Raw genomic sequence first — 17,470 nt, 5'->3', positions numbered from 1 at the left:
AATTCAGTCAAAACAAGTAAATAGGTCACTGTGTATTACTGTATACAAAAAGAAATCAGTATGTAAAGTGTATTTTAAATGTTTTTTACTATGTTATTTTTATCCACAGGAAAATAAACTAGTCCTTGATTATTATTATTTTGACAGGATCATGGCATATTTATGAAGCAAGATCTGTATATTTTTTTAGCTCACCTGAGCGGAAGGCTCAATTGAGGTTTTCTGATCGAAATTTGTCCGTTGTCTGTCGTTGTCATCGTCCATGGTGGCGTTGTCATAAACTTTTCACATTTTCATCTTCTCAAGAACCACTGGGCCAATTTCAACTAAACTTGCCACAAAGTATCCTTGGGTAAATGGGATTTAAGTTTGTTCAAATGAAGGGCCACACCTTCTTCCAAGGAAAGATAATTATAATTTCGTGAAAAATTAATGGCAGCATTTAAAAATTTTCTCAAGAACCACTGTGCTTGAAAGCATGAAACTTCTGTGGAGTCATTGTGAAGTAGTGCAGATTCAAATTTGTTCAAATCATAACCCCCGGGGGTAGGGTGGAGCCACAATGAGGAAACAATGTTTTACATAGGAATACATAACAAAAATCTTTAAAAATCTTCTTCTCAAAAAAAAAACAAAGCCATGATTGGTCATATTTATATGGAAGCATCCTCAGGTAGTGTAGATTCAAGTTTGTTCAAATCATGACCCCCAGGGGTAGGGTGGGGCCACAATGGGCGATCAAAGTTTTATATAGGAATACATGGGGAAAATCTTTAAAAATCTTCTTCTCAAGAACAGCAAAGCAATGATTGGTCATATGTATATTGAAGCATCCTCAAGTAGTGTAGATTCAATTTTGTTAAAATTATGACCCCTGGGGGTAGGGTGGGGGCCACAATAGGCGATCAAAGCTTTTCATAGCAAAAATCTTTAAAAATCTTCTTCTTGAGAACAGCAATGCCATGATTGGTCATATTTATTTGGAAGCATACTCAGGTAGTATAGATTCAAGTTTGATCAAATTATGACCCCTGGGGTTAGGGTTGGGCCACAATGTGTGATCAAAGTTTTACTTAGGAATACATAGGAAAAAATGTGAAACAATTTTCTTCTCAAGAATAGCAAAGCCCTTATTAGATATATTTATATGGAAGCATCCTCAGGGGGTGTAGATTAAAGTTTGTTCAAATCATGACCCCTGGTGGTAGGGTGGGGCCACAATGGGTGATCAAATTTTTACATGGGAATAGGAAAAATCTTTAAAATTCTTCACAAGAACAGCAAAGCCAGGATTGGTCATAATAATATAAAAGCATCCTGAGGTAATATAGATTTAAATTTGTTCAAATCGTGACCTGCTTAGGAGAATAGAGGGGCCATAACAGGGGATCATAGTTATACAAAGGATTATAAAGGATATATCAATAAAAATGTTCATCTTAAGAACAGCAAAACCATTATGTATCATATTAAAAGCATCCCTAGGAAGTGTAGATTCAAGTTTGTTAAAATTATACCCTCCACCCACCCATCCTCAAACCACTTTTATATTTAAACTTTTCAATACTGAACTGATTTCTGCTTTTTCCTAGCCAAAGGACTCAGGTGAGCGATGTGACCCCTGGGCCTCTTGTTTATAAATTCGATTTGATTTTTTTTATTTCATGAAATTTAAAGAGGATTTTGGAAAAAGGGACAAAAAACTTTTTCTAATACATGTACTAAGCCAACACCAAAGAATCGGAATTTCATGGCCCCATTTGGTTTTTCAAACTCTGGTCTGTCTCAAGGTACCAACTTCACCACTTTTTACATTGAATACCTTGGCCTTCTAACTAAGACAATTTTCCCTCAAATTTCCTGCTTTGAAGTAAATCCCCGAGTTCAACCAGCATGTTGAAAAATATACTAGTTGAACTCGGGTGTTTCCGTCAAAGCAGACATTGGTAACACATTGTAGCACATTTACATTGGTAAATTCAAAGTTTACGGGAATTTTACATTGCAAAAATGGCCGCAAATTCTGAGAAAAGCCCAGCTTGCTGTCTAATGAATGATGTATCAAACGTTCAGAATGAAAAAAAAAAAAATCACAGTCTTCTAAACTCTCAAAATGACGAACAAAATCATAGAATGCTTAACAAAAATGGCTGTTAAACTTGCAAATTTCTGTCGACTTTGTGTCATAATTGTTTATTTCAAGTTGTATGTATAAAATCTGACAGCAGAATGTCTGACAACAAAAAAATGCTTAAATTAATGTGTTATGCTATTTTTTTTCTCTCTCTCTCTCAAAAAAAAAACATTTGCTATCATACATTAAAAGGAGGTGGAAGCGCTCATTGGGACAGACTATAATGTTCGGAGGATCCACAACTGCGTTTTGTTTACAGTATGTTTCATTTAAAATTTTGTCTTACAATTTTTAATATGAATACCTCAAATAAAAGTTGAAAAGCAATCAACTTTTTTCAGTAATTGTTTTTCATACGTACACGCATGCAAGAGAAAAAAAAATGAAAACGTTCTTCGTGATGATTTTGGAGCTTGCTGGTAAGACTTATTTTTCTGGCTTAAGAGACCACGTGATACCTAAAAAAGACACACTGTAACAATGAGACATTCATTTCTATAACATACAAAAGAAAAAATACTCGGCATCGGAATAAAGCTGAATTTAGTCTGATGCTGATTCTTATATTTATTTGGCCGCGGTGGACTGCATACATTCTCGAATTAATAAACTTAAAATAAGAAGGCTATACACATTAATTGTCCTTGGGGTTGAATGACGTTTCATTCTACAAAGTAACACTATAAGAAAACAAACTACATATACAAGTATATTATCAATATGAAGTATTTTTGTGCGACTCTGGAAAGATATATAATGCTGTTAATAATTGATAATATGGAGCACATGCGAGTGTGACTGGTTAACAGGGGATGCTTACTCTTCTGATGCACCTGATCCCTCCCTAACAAAAAAAAAATACTATAGTAAACTATAGTTAACTATAGTTAAATACAGTTAACTATAGTAAATACAAGTTTCAAAGTTATCGCTATAGTAGATAAAAATTTTCAAAGTTATCACTACAGCGTCATAGTGATCATTATAGTAAATCAAAGTTTTCAAAGTCATCACTATCGTAAATCAAAGTTTTCACCATAGTAAATCAAAGTTTTCATAATGATCACTATAGTAAATCAAAGTTGTCACTATAGTAAATCAAAGTTTTCATAATGATCACTCTAGTAAATCAAAGTTTTCAAAGTTGGCACTATATAGTAAATCAAAGTGTCAAAGTTATCACTATAGTTAACTATAGTATTCATAGTGTCAAAGTTATCACTATAGTTAACTATAGTTAACTATAGTATTTTTTTGCTATGGCTGTTTTTAGAGATCCGTGTTGTCTCTGCTTATAATTTGTACTGTTTAAATGGATTTTTGAAAATGATCAGTAATATTCACTGTTCGTTACTTTGACATTTGAAATTTCGAAGTGAAGTAAAAAGGAATTTAAAACTAAGCTTAAATGTGAATTGTAGAATTTGGAGTAATATTATTTTTTGTTATAGAAATTACCGCTTTTGAATTCGAAATTGGATATGATATTTTATAATACTTTTAGTGCAATTTGTGCAATTAAAGCGGGAACACTGGATTCATTTTTTGAATCAAATTTGAACATGGGATCATAAATAAAATCAACATAACACAGAATTATACTTGAATGTTTAACATCCCTTAGAGAATGTTTCACTCATTGCGCCTCCACTTGCTGATGGAGGACCTGTAACACAAGTGAACTTGTGATGAAATTTATTAAGAGATAATGTACGAAATATAAATGTAGAAATTTGTATATCCGAAAAGAAATCAAGTTAAGTCACATAAAACAAAGACGATTTGAAAGGCACACACACGGACACACACACACACGTTTTGGTAACTCGGAATAGTCCAGAGTAAAACTTTGTTTTCCTGATGACGGAATGTCCAGTTCATCTAATATGAATTCACGTCCGGGATTGTCCACGGCGGTTCTAAAACTGGCCCCCTCACACAACACATGGCATTCACTCAAACTTCAATTAACACATTTACGCAATTATCACACATACGAGTCGGACACTCTTTGAGGCAGAGGATTAACACTAATTCCTTAAATAAATATTAAGTGGCAATTTCCTTTTTACTGTCTAAACATTAAATGTTAGATAAATAATTTTAAGTATATGAAGCATTAAAAATAATTCTTTTTATAAAATCAAATTTTGTTACACTGTAAATTAATTTTGTGAAATTTACTATGTGACACCTGTACTAGGCACTTACGGCCTTTGAGCAGTGAGAGATTCTTTTTCGTGCCAGCAACTTCTGCGACACGGGATCTTGGTTTACGGTCTCATCCGAAGGACCTGTCACGCATGGGATTCGAACCATATAGATGTAAGGATCAACTCCTTACTCTTCGACTGTAGCGCAAACGCTATAACCACTGCGCGACATAGGCGACCAAATTTTTATGGTGAATATAAAGAGTTCCGGTTGTGAAAATCGATTAATGTAAAGAGTGATTGATTCAACAAACTCGTATAAAAGGCATTTTTAAAGGCTTCGAGAACTTTTTGTCTTTTACATAGCATGTTAATAACTGGAAGGACACTTTGATTTTGGATGTACTCAAATATATTAAATTAGGTTGATTTATTTATATAATGAATGTAAAAAAAAACTTTCTGATGGATTTCTTTTGACTCAAAAACTTATTACATATGTATCTGTTAAATTGTTATTAATATATGTTTTATTTCTGAAATATCTACGAACATTTAAATTCACACTTATATGATTTTTTTTCACTGAAAACTAACAAATACTTGTAATGATGTTCAAAATATCGGCAAGCAAACTCACCCGTTCCTGACATTTGGTGAGATATATAATGTAGAATTTTAGTTTTGAAGAAAACATTTAACTTTCGTCCGCTTTTGGTCCGCTTTGTCGTTCATTACCATTTTCTGCCTCTCCGTGATTGATAGATATTATATAAAATCAAAAGACAAGGCATGTTTTATTTTAATAAAATACAGGTAACATTATTTCTTAACAAAAATAACGATAAGAGTAAAATAAATCTTTTAAAGGGCTTGGGCACTTGTTTTTGGAATGAAAGTTATATTGAATATTTAATACTGAGTAGCTTAATATAATAAAAAGACTAATAAAATTGAAAATTTCTAATATCTTATCTCAATCTACATACAGGTATTTTCTAGCATAAACTATCCTCAATCAGTAAAATATAAATAAATCATTTTTCATTTATAACATTGCAGAAACTTTGAACAGATAACAAAGAGTTCTAGGATATTTTGATTTTTTTTCACATCGTACATGTATTTCTTCATGATATATATTTATAAATTAACATAGTACATCACATGATAACAATACTAGACATGATAACAATTCTAGTATATTTTCTTGATATTTTAATGATATAAAAAAGACCAACTTCCCTTAAACGCTCGACATTTTATTAAACGATAATCAAAACTTTTCAAATATCCATCGCAAAGATATGCATAAACATTGCTTACTCCGTCATATGTTTGGCTAGTTGCAAAACTGTAGCATTCCGGAAAAAAATAATTGACAGACCGGAGAGCTTTAGAGCCACCCCTAGAAAAAACTGTATATTTACTGCGCTCAAAAAGTTGCGATCTTTTCTGGACTCAACTACCTGAACTACACAAAAGATCGGATTCAAAAAATCCTTAGACCAAAGTTGACATCTGCAAGAAGCGCCTCGGATTTTCGATGGTTTCAATTTCAGGCCCAGAAGGGCGATTACATGTTACAACGGTAATGGGGAATGTTATGTTGTGGAAGCAGTAAAAATATGTTAAAAAAACACATTAATATTTTGCTTGAATACACGGAGAATAAATCGAGAAGCTTTTGTGCGCAATAAAATACATTTTTTTTCAATGGATGGCACTTTAGCGTTCTAGTGGTTCATCCTTACTTTTCAAACCATCGATCTGCGTCTTTTTTGGTCATATAAAAAAACTCTCTTTCAATAGATTTACTCCCTGCTGGAGTTCATAACATGAAAATAAAGACACCGGAAAACATAAGGCACAATAAGGTAACAAAACAATAGAAATTTGATACAGAGCTCAAGGCTAAATTTTTAGGAGGTCCAAGGCAACGTCGATAATAAAAACCATCTTCAGAACGACACACGTGATCGGGATCACAACAGTCATTTCGTTTGGCGCATACGCCCCAGAATGGCGAGCAACATTGGTAATTGCTTCCACATTTGAGATACTCTACACAGTGGTAGTCTGCGTAACACGGCTCATGTAACCAGCTCTGTTGGCATCGGGCACTGGTTCCCACGTGAACTTGTTCACAGTCTTGACTGCAGCATTCCGAGCCAGAGTTACAGTTCTCATTTGTCCATTTACACAACTGATGGGAACCTTAAAAAGAAAACATCATATGAATTATTAATTACAAAATTTTTCAATGTAGGGGCCTAAACGTAATGAATTGACCAATACTAAAACGCCAAAAAAAAAAACGCTTATGTAATTTTGAATAAAATTTTATATGGATAAAAGTATAAGAAAAAGATATAATTTTTACTGACATTTTGGGTCATGGTGGTGGCATGTTTCGACAACTTCTTAATATTGCTTTGATTTTATTTCAATATCTATGTAAATTAATTTTTGTTTTACACAATGTTCATTTTGATATTTTGATCTAGAAAAACGCAATTAATTATTTAGTGAGAGAAAAAAAAATATTAAGTAGATAAAAATATCCTACACTAGTTGAATATAAAAAAGATCTTAACAATCTGTATAAAGATACTCTCATAGGAACCATATCGTGAAAATTGTTAATATTCTATGCCTTTGATATCAATAGGTTGTTATGAGCAAAGGTCTCTCATTTCCTCCCTAATTTACTTCGGTTAAAGAAGTCCGCAAGGTTTGCAACAGAAGAGGAGGAAATGATTTACCCACTTCTTGGCAACTATACAACAATCAAATTAATGAACCCTTGCACTTCGCTTAGTATATTGAACGTCCAAAAATATATAATGTTATATATAGTTAGGATAGAAAATAGGTAGAAGTGCTTGTGGGAAGTTAAAATAGTTCATTGTTTGTTTAAATATGATACATGTAATTTTTGAATCTGAAAATAGAAATTCATGCAGCACTTAGAACACAGAGCTGCATAAACCATTTTCTTTGCAAGAATTGAATGAAAAAGAAAAAAAGTAGACTACTGCTGTCAAGATTCGATTTATTATTTTAATCAAGCCTTTTTTCAGTCATTCCCCCCCCCCCCTCCATGATTTAATCAGAACAGTTGCAGATCAGAGGAAACCAATATTTTCGATTCTTTAATAGGGTTTTAAGTCTTAACAGTTTTCTGTAAGTACATGTTTTGTCTACAAACACAACTGCACTGCAATATTAAGGTTTGGACTATATACCCTGTGGATTAATTTTTATTTTGGCACTCTTTTTATTTCTACGAAATAGAGTTTTTACTTTTTTCTACAATAATAGCCAAGGTTTAAGAAATATCGAAACTGGTACTTTCTCAAGAATTAGATCAAATCGAACACTACAAATCCACCAGGTTGTTCTAAATTAAAACGTTATTATTTGTCAAAATGTTTATACATCAGACATAACCAAACAATTACTTTTATTACCTAACCTACTATATAAATTGTAATTAGGCATTTTGAACTGTTTCCTGATTCTTTTTCATGTTTTTGCAAATCATGAAACAGTCAAAACTGTTTACCCGGTCACAGAATGAACTGTTGCATGGCTGAACTGTTCCATTATGACGTCATAGTTAATTTCCCGTACTTTACAGCTATAATATTGAATTATATATAAATTGAAGCATTTTTATTCAATTTGAAATTATCATCTGAAAAGTAAACCTGATACCAATTTAAATATATATTCAATTTAATATCATTTCAAAGAAGAGGCCATGAACACCTTTTCTGAGGGTAGTTTGGGAAAAATGTAGGCCCCTTTCATTCAGTATAGATCTTTGCCATAAACGTGCAAAATTCAAATCTTTAAGACATCATTATGTTGTTTACTACATGTTTTTTTCCCCAATTTATTAGCGCATGATAATATCACACCCATTAATTTTTCAACAATCAGTGTGAATATTTGATTAATATTCATCTTGTTTAGTTTGGTTTTAAAAAATAATACAAACTTTTGTCAATGTATTTTAAAAGCCATTGATTATTATGTCGATATCATTACTTTAAGAAATTATATAGTAGGTAAGGTAATAAAACACTTATTTCATGACAACTCGGGAAACAGTCAAACTGTTGTCCCTCGATAATGGGGAAGACCTGGGAAACTGTTGCCCGAGGCCTTCGGCCTCGGGCAACAGTTTCCCAGGTCTTCCCCATTACCTCGGGACAACAGTTTGACTGTTCCCCTCGTAGTCATGAAATAAGTGTATACAGTGTATCTTATCTACAGTTCAACCATGTAACTATCCAAAATAGTAATCACAATCGATATAATTCCAAGAATTATACCATGTGGCATAAAAAGAACGCATTTACCGATGAATAATTCTTATATTAACCAATAGTTTTCCGTTTTGATGTGATGATACAAATAATATCAAGAAAAGAGAGCAATGACCACGAAACAGTATATTTTAATAACTACAAATTTGACTAATACTGATTTTGATATTAACCAATAATGATCCGTCTTTATCTGATGATTCAAATTTCATTACGTATTTCATGATAATATTCAAAGATAGTGATGTTCACTATTTCTGAAAAATCATGTTTTGATAACTGCAAGTTTGACTTCTGAATTTAACTTTTTTTTTTAATCAATAATGTTCTGTTTTTATCTTGTTTCATACCAATTCTTAGGCCTTTGTTTTTGTACTGAATTGACTACGGATAATTCCGTCTACCTGATCAATACATAGGGCTCAAGGCGGGTGTGACCGGTCAACAGGGGATGCTTACTCCTCCTAGGCACCTGATCCCACCTCTGGATTCCCAGGGGCCCCTGTTTTTGCCCTGTTCTCATATTTGTATTGTTTGTGGATGGTCATTGTTCGTTATGTTTACCTCTTACATCTAAAAATAGTGATGACCACTATTACTGATATAGTATATTTTAATACCTACATATTTGACTACTTCTAATCATAATTATATGTAAATGTACCATTAATGAATGGAGTCATTCTCTTATGATACATCACGTTACATTTTCAGGGATTACGTATACGTGGTTAATACCTCAATTTTTTCCAATCTTCATAATTAAGTTCTATTCTGATTTGTTCCTGAAAATCTAGATATCAAGAAATGTGGTCCTGCCGGTTTTTTTTTAATTTTCCTACATGAAATATGAAAACCTAAATTCCCTATTTGAGACCCTCCCTAAACCCAGCTGAGTGCAATGATTTGAACAATTTTCTGCTTAGGTGAGCTATAAAGGAAATTAAATGTAAATGTTTATTAATTGCTAAATCAAAATGAGTAAAGAAATCGTTTCTATATATTTTGTAAAATTTTCGTTAATTTTATTTGAATATGAACAAATAAGATGTTTTCAATACATTGAAAAAATCTTCCTGAGTTAACAATATCCTCATTTAAAACCTTAATTATACCCCTTTTCTTCTACATTTTTATGGACCTATTTTAACCTTGATTAAAGGTTGTGTTTTATACACAGGTAGTAATTATACGTCATCAGATAGGCAGTCTTAGGAGATTGATGACAACCAAAAACGATTAATCATCATACAAGCTTTGTATTCTCCAGTAAATCACATACCATGTAAGAAAATACAGTTGTCATTTCTATAGCATTGCATTTATGAAATAAACAATTTTCAATCTTAATTTTTGCTTCATCAAAAAGCAAATTGCTACGTACGTAGAAGTAACGTAGATTGGTCTTAGTTTTGCTTAATAAAGGTCCCTTTTCCAATATGCAGACATATTTTTTTCTTGGAGTTCGTCATCTACATCTATCTTTGTGTAGGTGTGTTGTGAAATTATTGGTTAAAAATATTTTTTCTGTGAGTTGAAAAAAAACCCCTTGAATTTGGTCAGAATTGTACATGTACAATGTTCTAAATGTATTTCGGTATGTCAAGGTCACTTTTCAGAATTTAGATTAACATTTGTTAGGGCTTTTATACTTAGTGATGCGCATTTTAAAACCACGTTTAGAAACAAAGATTGACTCTATGCGTCTCATATACCAAAACCAGAAATATAAAAATGTACATATAAATGTAATAAGTCCCTCAACACGAACCATTTAGGAGAACTATATGCCAAGTCTGCAAAAATATTTCTTCATACAATTAATGGTTTTTAATTATAGCATTTGTCTCATAAACAGGCAACACAGATTTGAATAATCAAATGAAATGATCACGTTTTCTCAGTTTCAGATCAAGACCCTGTCTTCTAGGTGTATAAACAAATCTGTAAAAAAGGTTTATTAGACAGAAACTGTTTAAAGTCAGGATGATTAAGTTGACCATATATACATTGCACAAGTACTCTAGGACTAATTTAACTAACGTTTTGTACACATAAATTGTACTAGATCAGCTTCACGTAGACCTACGTATATCCAAAGATGGAGGTAAACGAGTAGAACTGCGACAATCTTCCTGCTTCTTATGAATGAGATCTTAATTTTCGTTGATGTAGGAGTTGGATTGTTTTTGATCACTATTTTATCTTGTCGGTCGATTGTTGTAACACATATGTTTCTATATTCACTCATATCTCAATGATAGAGGTGTCTTCAATATTTTATGTTTGTTCACATTGAGAAGACACCACTAGCCGGCTGCAAATTTAGACCTGTTTATGGCACTAATAAACTTTGATCAGTGAGGAAGTTTTTTTCGTGCCAGCACCTACAGCGACACTGGGCCTCGGTTTTTATGGTCTCGTCTGAAGGCGGTTACCACATCACGTGGCTGGATTTGAACCTGCGACATAAGGATCAACTCCTCACTCCAAGACTCTAGAGAAAATCTTTAAACCCTGTGCCACACAAGCGACGTGTCATCAATATTCCTGACTTTTGGAACGTTTGTTTGAAGGTCTGTCAAAATAAGGATGAGGAATTCTGGTCCACACAATATCTCTCTATGGTTTTTATCAAGTTGTTTGTTATTACTTATTGCTATATATTTTGCAATAACAATGTTAAATAGGAAAGTACTGCAACTGCAAAAAAATCCACTTCACTTTCTCCTTGAATCGAGAATGGTGATTTTTTTTAGAATTTAAATTAAAATATTAGGACATAATTTGCAAAATATCTTTGAAGCAACGTCACTGAGGAATTACCTACCTTAATATATAAAATCTCCAAAAATACCTTTTGTGATATCCTCAAAAATAGGAACACACTTAATGTGACGGAAAAAATGAAGTAAAGAACAAAATTAATAGAGGTCTCTGGATGAATAAGTTCAATGAGTATTGTGAAGGACGTTTCTATTTACTGGATAATTAAGAATGTGATTCTGTGGAAATGTTAAATAATTAATACGTTTTCTTCAATCCTTCTTTACTTATGTTGTAAAATAAAGTGAACACTACAGAGTATTTTGGAACTACTGATTTTTTTTTTAATAAGATGTACCATGAAAGCAGAACTTGGGTAAATATTTAATCTAAGTTATCAATCAGCAATAGTGCGACAAAATATGTTTGGATTTCGTGGTCTCAGTAATCTGTTTGAGGTTCTGAAAATTAAAATAAACATTTATATGCACCAATTGTAATAATCAGATTTCTGCAAACAGTTAGATGTAGTAATATGATCATTAAATGGTGTGCTTGTTCCAGTAGGGGCGTCTAACTGGTTATGTTCTTCGTTACGTGTAAGCTTGCGAATATTTGACCAATTCTGCAAGTTACGTAAGCATTTGCCTCTGACGTTCAACGATTATAGGAAGCTGAGACGTTGTTTCTAAAAATTAATCATTGATAGATTCCAACTAGATGATTCATGGAAAGTTAACATATCTCAATAACGTTAATAGCCTTTTTATAATTATAATTGATGTTTCGTTCAAGAAGACATTTATGACACAGTTGCAACTTGTCTTAAAAAGGAAAAAACCATGCAAATGTCTAGGCAATTTAAAGATTTTTGACAAAGAAAGAATGCCAATAAAGTAAAATAATATTTCAATGCTTCTAAGAACTGCTAGTAACAGCCAATATTTACATAAATTAATAAATACGTTGATATGTGTTGGATGTGGAGAAAGGATGGTTTTTGAACTCCTGCTCACCCTTTTGGGTTTTAGTGTAGATTCCACCTTTGAAAATAGATAATGAACATGGCATGATGTACACACATAGAGTGAAAATTGGTGCAAAATTATTAAGAATGACAAACACAAATTTCATACACATTAATACATGAAATCCTGATTTACCCCCTGTGCGAATGTATGACGAATTTCTGATTTTCAAATACCGTCGAGTTTCTTAGTTCAAATTTTATTTCATCTCTTTTTCTGCCTAACATAAAACACAATTAGGGTCGTGCTTTGTTAATAAATCTTAAAGAACATGTATGTTTCTTATGGAATAAATGACATGTTTTGACAATCTGTTCTTTCTCTGACACCGTCACGGTAGCTCAGTCGGTAGAGCGCTTGCTCACGTGATCGGAAGGTCGTGAGTTCGAATCTCGGCCGTGACTGACCTAAGTCGATACAAAAGGCTAGCAACTGTTCCTTCGCCAAGCGCTGGTCACTTTGAAGTGAAACTTGCGGGTCCTTCGGATAAGACCTTAAAAGCCGAGGCTCCGTGTCACGGCAGGCGTTGGTACGATAAAGATCCCTCATGCTCAATTGCCCTGAGTGCCGTGTAAAGGTCAAAATTTGGAGCCCTTCACCGGTATATGGCGACGTCTCTATATGAGTGAAAAATCATCGAATGGGACGTAAAACAACATACAATCAATCAATCAATCAATCAATCTTTTTCTGATAGAGAGAAAGTCTTGGTAGGTTAACACTATAGAAAAGTATGTCAAAATCAAATCAAATCAAATAAAACTTAAATAAATAAATAAATAAGATAAATAAATAAATAAACATTAATATAAAAAAAACTGTCCAAAGAAGGATAAATAGGCATTTTTCTTTCTTTCTTTCTTTTTTTTGTAACTTTGTGCCGTTTCAGAAAAAAGGCTGTTATGATAAATGTAATGTATTTTTAAAAAATAACAATACATTTGAATAAAATTAAAATAGTCTCTTGAATTTATTTCGGCTCTCACAAATCTTTTTTGAACGTAATATAACAATTCTTATTTAAAAATTAAACTTCACATTTTTAATTTTGTACTTCTGACGATTAATAAAACAATTCAGTTGCAAGGAACAAATTGTCTGTAACTTATTGTTGCTGTCTCTGCATAAATTTAACCTTCCGAAACCATGTTTAAAAGGCTATTTTTAAAAGAAATATCACAGCGTTAAAATAATAAATAAACAATCATCACATTAAGGATCACAATGCAAATTAATCCGGATGGACTGGAGCAAATATTGGTTGATTTTCCTGATGTCTACGCTGGCTTACCTTACCCCAAAACCACAAGGATACATCATTTTTCACAGTAATTAAGGCTATTGTAAAGTTCAGTGAGGACTAGAAAATAAGCAAAGTTAAATCTACCAACAATAAGAAATGTAACGGACACAGTATGGATTAAAATAACCATGGTTACACATGGTTCGACACTTAATCATTGTTTTGGTGTAAAAAATTTCATACTTTTATTTTGGGGGAAATTAACAATTTTTAGCACTTAACACAAAATAGTGTCCACGCATTACTAAGTAAATAGTTAAGGACAAATTTTTCAACATATGAAGTTCATTTCATAAGATCAGAAAACACATTTAAAAAAAGATAAAAGATAAAATTCCTGAACGAGGGTATTGAATTAGAGAGCTTAAAGTTGTAAAAAAATGTAAGAACATATTAATTATTATCAATACAAATTTTCTTCACTGGTTTGTTGTATTCCGTCGTTTACCTGCATTATTTGCCATGATGACGTCATGAGAATTTGCTTATAAGAAATGCAAATAATAAGTCTATTATGACCGTTTTTAGAATGAACAGTATCTTACCAGATGTAAAGAAAATCAGTAAAACAGCAATGAGAAACAGTATGTCTTGACATAATCTATTACTTCTGGAAAATTCCATGGAAAGTCGTTTCACACACAAATCAAATATTCTTTTCCCACTTTATCAATCCTTTTGGGAGAAACAATCGTGATTTATCATTTCGTGTTTTCCAGCACCATTTTATTGAATGTTGTCCTGAACTCAGAAATATCTAATTGACACACGAAGACTTTCAATGATTTAAATATGTTGATTTGGCTAATTTTGGAGAACCCGTGTCTTATTTTCTAATGATTATTGAACAGCAATACACTAAATCTTGAAAATTCATTTCTTCAGAAGTACTCCTTTTAGTGTTGTGAAATGATGCCACAGTGGCATTTATTCCATATGGTACAAAAAGGATTTGTAAAAAAAAGTCATAAGCTGGTATCAGAAATCTCCTCACTGAAATAAAAATGAGACCACAAAAGGCATGTACGTTTTATTGTCCAGTGGCCATTCATTCAATATAAATATGTAGAACCACATTGTCTTTCCGTAAAACTTTGTTAACAAATCACGGTGTAAATGAAGAGAGAATTGACTCGTTAATCAGTTTACAGCTGTTGTGTAACTATAGAGAACGATCCTTTGCTGCCTTACCCTCTTTAATCACATCCGTTGTAATCTAAAGAGACAAAACTAAGTGTTGTTCTCTTAGAATCACACATCGTTATAGAAATCACGTAAATTTATAAGCTCTATCATTAGATGCTGATTAAAATCCGATATTGGAATTTAACGGTCATGCGGCACCACTTAACAATTATCCGTTTATTCTACTTTGAAAGTACAACGTGTAGAGAGCACAAAGGGGATATAAACAAACCATCACAATCAATAATTCAAACGCCAGTACTTAAATCACACTCGAAGCAGCTGCCGGCTATGTTATTCATTTAAGAAATGGTAATTGCATCCTCTGATAATGTATGTCTTAAAATTCCTATTTTGTTTGCGAATATGGAAAAAAGTAAAATGTACCAGGATTATTTCCTTAATCTGTTCTCTGAGAATAACTCTGTGACATAGGCAAGAAAAATACCTTGTTTAGTAAACAGGTTTTGATATTTTAGGATTATTTTGAATTATCGTCGACGAAAGACAATTGTTTGCGTTAGAATGTAGTGTTTTGTCGAATTGAATCATATTAGGTATTTTACTATAAAATATACTTTTCAATGGTTTTTCCATATTTAGTTGAAGTGCTTTTTTCGAAAAATTTTGTAGACTTCACTTTATATACTCTCTATGCAATTTTAGACACGTACAAATTTACAATTTAAAGCCTTATCTTCCAGAATTTTAATCCAAGAAAACACCTTTATTTATCTTCATTTATCTTCGTTTATCTTCTACAGAGAACCTAGGGATTTAATATTGATACTTACAGTCTTCTAATGTAAACCTTCTACATTTCGCTGTGTAATCTATTTTGCGCCTTTGGCGAAAAAACAGCTTCCACTGAATGAAGTACATCGCTCATGCCTTGCATATATATGTATATATGAATACATACATTCAGAAATCCACTTAATCTGACCTACATCTGCTTACTGATAATTTTATTCCTGCCAAAAATTGTATACGCTAAATAGCATTATATTTACAGTATTATTTTCATCCACTATCCATCTATAACATCTATAATGATTATAAGGATTAAATGAGTTTTGGATATAACGAACCGATTTCACTTTTCACTATAATTTTGTTTTATTGTACATATATGAATTAACTGTGTATTGTTCAGAAATCATATTTGCAAGGAATAGTAATGCTACTTCAATTGTGTAATTGAAAGGAAAAAAATATCATTTTATCCACGTCGACGTTTTATCTATTTACAATATCATTTCCAGTCCTAAGTTGATTCGATATATCCCATTGAACTTGATAAAAAAGAAGAAATACATTATATTAGACATATATTAGAAAGACATTGACTGCAGACCAATAACTAAACTCTATGATAAATCTGATGACTTCAACCTCCTTAAATTTTGCAGTAATATACCATTATTAACTGCACGTCTCCCAGCTTATTTGGTACGCATGCAAGAACAATTCCTGAAATAATACAGGCTATTGAAAAAAAGTTGATGATACAAGGATATCAACAATCTCGTTTTAAATCAACATTTTGCAAAATCTATGGTCGATACAGTGACTTTGTTGCATATACAATCTGGCCTTAGGTCGAATGTTGACTGTCGTCTTCTATACAATGTTAGGCCATTATTTTTTACATTGAATTGTATAGGGATTTTTCTGTTTACCTGATCATGATATTGGGCACAAGGCGGGTGTAATTTGTCTACAGGGGATGCTTATTCCTCCATGGCATCTGATCTAACCTATGTTTTCAAAAGTTCACGTTTCCTCTGCCCACAATTTATATTATTTAAATGGACTTTTGAGCATGTTCACAGTTCGTTATCCTTACATTTCATAATACATGTTACAGAACTACAAATTATTTGAATAGCACACATTACTCTAAGCGGCAATGGAAATAATTAAAGTTAATGAAGGAATTTATAAAATATTTATTCCCTTTTTATTTTGCCAAAGCAAAAGAAAAGAGAAAGCTAATATTAAAAAAAAAGTCATAGTGATTCCCGATGACAATATGAAAATTTGGGCAAAATGAACGATCGTTTTGTAAAATGCATTGCTTTGATGTCATGGTGTCGACCTTTACTGATGTAAATAAATTCATTATAATGCCTTTTCGTCTTTCTCCCGGAGGCAGGAAACGGAATACACTCAATAAAACACATATGATCCCAAACAATATACAGCATTTTGTGTTCGCAAAACCATTTAACAGAGTGAAAAGAGTGGCGGGAAGGACATTGTCATGACTGCTATAATTAAAAGACAATGGAAAAATGTAATGAAAATAGAAATGAAATATAATGAAAATATAATGACAAGTATTGGACTTTTGGATTAAAAGCCCTTTTATCCCTTCAACGGGTTTGCATAATAATCCATTCATTCCAAATTTGTATTTTGTCTATAAGACATGTCCGCATCAGTTGCAGTAAATCAATGTTTGAAAAGAGGATTAGACGTATAGACGCATTAATGTGATCGTCAGACTATGTTCATATTTTCTTCAGTGTCTACGCATGCTTCTTTCATGAAGCATCTAA

Source organism: Saccostrea echinata, unplaced genomic scaffold (assembly GCF_033153115.1).
Source record: "Saccostrea echinata isolate AGI-Se365-2 ecotype Australia unplaced genomic scaffold, CSIRO_AGI_Sech_v1 ptg000033l, whole genome shotgun sequence".
NCBI classification, from domain to species: domain Eukaryota; kingdom Metazoa; phylum Mollusca; class Bivalvia; order Ostreida; family Ostreidae; genus Saccostrea; species Saccostrea echinata.
This window is presented reverse-complemented; position numbering follows the sequence as displayed.